This window comes from Bison bison, unplaced genomic scaffold, assembly GCF_000754665.1.
Source record: "Bison bison bison isolate TAMUID 2011002044 unplaced genomic scaffold, Bison_UMD1.0 scf7180017864204, whole genome shotgun sequence".
Taxonomy (NCBI): domain Eukaryota; kingdom Metazoa; phylum Chordata; class Mammalia; order Artiodactyla; family Bovidae; genus Bison; species Bison bison.
In genome coordinates this window covers 367701-371208 of record NW_011494776.1, presented here as the reverse complement: position 1 = coordinate 371208, position 3508 = coordinate 367701, and the positions used below count along the sequence as shown (strand labels likewise).

Below are 3508 nucleotides of genomic sequence, written 5' to 3'. Positions count from 1 at the left end.
CTTTATCAACCAACAAAGGGTTAGAAGATCATAAGACTGTATTGTCTTTCAATACAGTTAAAGGAATGTTAAAGGAAATTTAACATTCATATTAACTCATGGCAATGTAAGGTAATTTTCTTCTTTATGGAAGCAGTGTACTTATTAACACTTTTAGACAAGCTTGTAAGAGTCTCAGGAAGTGAAATACTCGTGTGTGTTGTTGCTGTTCAGTTGCCGAGTTATGTCTGATTCCTGGACCCCATGAACTGCAGCACACCAGGCTTCCCTGTCCCTCATCATCTCCTGGAGTTTGCCCAAGTTCACATCCACTGAATCAGTGATGCTGTCCAACCATCTCATCCTCTGTCACCCTCTTCTCTTGCCTTCAATTTCACCCAGCATCAGGGTCTTTTCCAAAGACTTGTGTGTATCTCCAGTCAAATTCTCTCTGACATTCTGACTTCAGACTCTTCTTTTACCTCTGTGATCTTTCTTTCCTTGTGGTTTCCTACTACCAGCCCATAAGTAAAAGTTCTCTCCAACTTCTGCCCTTAAGTTTTTACCTTCAGCACCACCATCTCATGTACCAACCCTTCTCCATTCCATACCAACCATCAGCAGATTTTACAAAGAACAACTCTCCACTTTACACACTGACCTCCATGCACTTTGGAACTTCTAGAATGGCCTCCAGCTCTGCTTGCTACTTCTATGTCTGAAGCTACTTATGCTTCAGACTTCTGCCAGAATCAGCTGATGGTATCCCACCTTCTACCAAACAATGCCCCAATCTCTAGAAAATGTCATTTTGAAGGCCCTTCATTACCCTCCAGCTTTATCTTTCACTCTACCCTCCCTGCCTACTCTGCACATGCTCATTTATTTGGCTGCATTGGGTCATAGTTGCGGCACATGGAAATGTCACTGCATCTGGTGGATCATTCATTGTGGCACAGGGACTCTCTAGTTGTGGCACGTGGGCTCAGCTGTTTCAGCATGTAGGTTTAGTTGCTCCCTGGAATGTGGGATCTTAGTTCCCAAACCAGGGATCAAACTCACATCTCCTGCATTGCAAGGCAAATTCTTAACCACTGGATCACCAGGCGACTCCCTCATTTATTCTTTTACTCAACAAATGAGGATTATTTATAACTATTTAAGGCCAACAACTGGGTGCTGGGGAACAAAAAGTCAGAAATAAAAGACTGAAAGCCTCACAGAGCTTATATTCCACTGGAAGAAGACCTAGAAAATTAAAAAATATGTCACATGGCAAAAACTCGATATTCCCCAAGCACATCATGAGCAGTCATGCCTCAATGCCTTTGCACATGGTGTTCCTGTAACTTTCCCCTGCCTGCTGAAATGCTCCCTAATCTGAAAAGTCTGCCCTTTCATCAATGTCTTCCCTTCTTGGCACAGTAGTTGTGTCTCACTAACATCATCCTTTTTCTTAGCACTTGTCACACACTGTCTTCTATTATAGGGTGGTTGTTTAGTCACTTAATCGTGTCCAACTCTTTTGTGACCCTATGGACCATAGCCCACCAGGCGCCTCTGTCCATGAAATTTCCCAGACAAGAACACCGGAGCAAGCTGCCATTTCCTTCTCCAAGGGATCTTCCCAACGTGGAAATCAAACCTACATCTCCTACACTGGCAGGTGGATTCTCTACTGCTGAGCCACCAGAGAAGCCCACTCAGTTTTAGGGCAATACATCTAAATTAGATTATAAGCTCCTTAAGAAAACAGCTTACTTAACACTATATTCTCCCCTCACCATTTAATTAACACTTGCACAAAGGGGTGCTCAATACATTTTTGAAGGGGTATACTCTTTCCCCAGTTACTATGTGGCCAAAGAAAGTTTTACTAAACAGTAGCAAACTGAAAATGACTTAGAAACAATTAGAAGAGAGAGTAACTTTCTCTTCAAGTGAGCTCTAAAATTCATTTATATCTTACAGATAAATGTACAAGATTTGGGGAATGAATGTATTCACTAAGAGCTTTTGCATTGCCTCAGTCTTCTAAAGTCATCATGATGGATTATGACAATTTAATGAAGCAATCCCAACTTATGGTGGTTTGACTTTTAATTTTTCAACACTACAACAGTGTCAAAGCAATGAGCGTTCAGTAGAAACTATACTACACGTTGTGACCTTTCCCCAGACTGGCTATAACGCAGAACGGTCCTCTCTCACAACGCTGGGCAGTACTGGTGAACTGCAGCTCCCAGGCGGCCATGCAATCACAAAGGGTTAACAACCAAGCCACTCGCAACCACTCTTACCCAGACAACCATTCTGCTTTTCACATTTGGTACAGTACTCAATAAATTATAGGAGATAGCTAACACTTTATCAATACAAATAGCTGTAAAAAGAAGAGAAGCGAAAAGCAAAGGAGAAAAGGAAAGATACAAGCATCTGAATGCAGAGTTCCAAAGAATAGCAAGAAGAGATAAGAAAGCCTTCCTCAGCAATCAATACAAAGAAATAGAGGAAAACAACAGAATGGGAAAGACTAGGGATCTCTTCAAGAAAATTAGAGATACCAAGGGAACATTTCATGCAAAGATGGGCTTGATAAAGGACAGAAATGGTATGGACCTAACAGAAGTAGAAGATATTAAGAAGAGATGGCAAGAATACACAGAACTATACAAAAAAGATCTTCACAACCCAGATAATCATGATGGTGTGATTACTGACTCACCTAGAGCCAGACATCCTGGAATCTGAAGTCAAGTGGGCCTTAGAAAGCATTACCACAAACAAAGCTAGTGGAGGTGATGGGATTCCAGTTGAGCTGAAAGATGATGCTGTGAAAGTGCTGCACTCAATATGCCAGCAAATTTGGAAAACTCAGCAGTGGCCACAGGACTGGAAAAGGTCAGTTTTCATTCCAATCCCAAAGAAAGGCAATGCCAAAGAATGCTCAAACTACCACACAATTGCACTCATCTCACACGCTAGTAAAGTAATGCTCAAAGTTCTCCAAGCCAGTCTTCAGCAATATGTGAACCGTGAACTTCCTGATGTTCAAGCTGGTTTTAGAAAAGGCAGAGGAACCAGAGATCAAATTGCCAACATCCACTAGATCATCAAAAAAGCAAGAGAGTTCCAGAAAAACATCTATTTCTGCTTTAGTGACTATGCCAAACCCTTTGACTGTGTGGATCATAATAAACTGTGGAAAATTCTGAAAGAAATGGGAATACCAGAACGCCTGACCTGCCTCTTGAGAAACCTATATGCAGGTCAGGAAGCAGCAGTTAGAACAGGACATGGAACAACAGACTGGTTCCAAATAGGAAAAGGAGTACATCAAGGCTGTATATTGTCACCCTGCTTATTTAACTTATATGCAGAGTACATCGTGAGAAACGCTGTGCTGGAAGAAGCACAAGCTGGAATCAAGATTGCCGGGAGAAATATCAATAACCTCAGATATGCAGATGACACCACCCTTATGGCAGAAAGTGAAGAGGAACTCAAAAGCCTCTTGATGCAAGTGAAA

General features: G+C 41.8%; 1 protein-coding gene across 1 annotated transcript in view; it reads right to left on the bottom strand.

Annotated features, from left to right (window-relative positions):
- LTN1 (listerin E3 ubiquitin protein ligase 1) overlaps positions 1-3508 on the bottom strand; it is a 59504-nt gene that overhangs the window by 14545 nt on the left and 41451 nt on the right. The window lies entirely within an intron of this gene.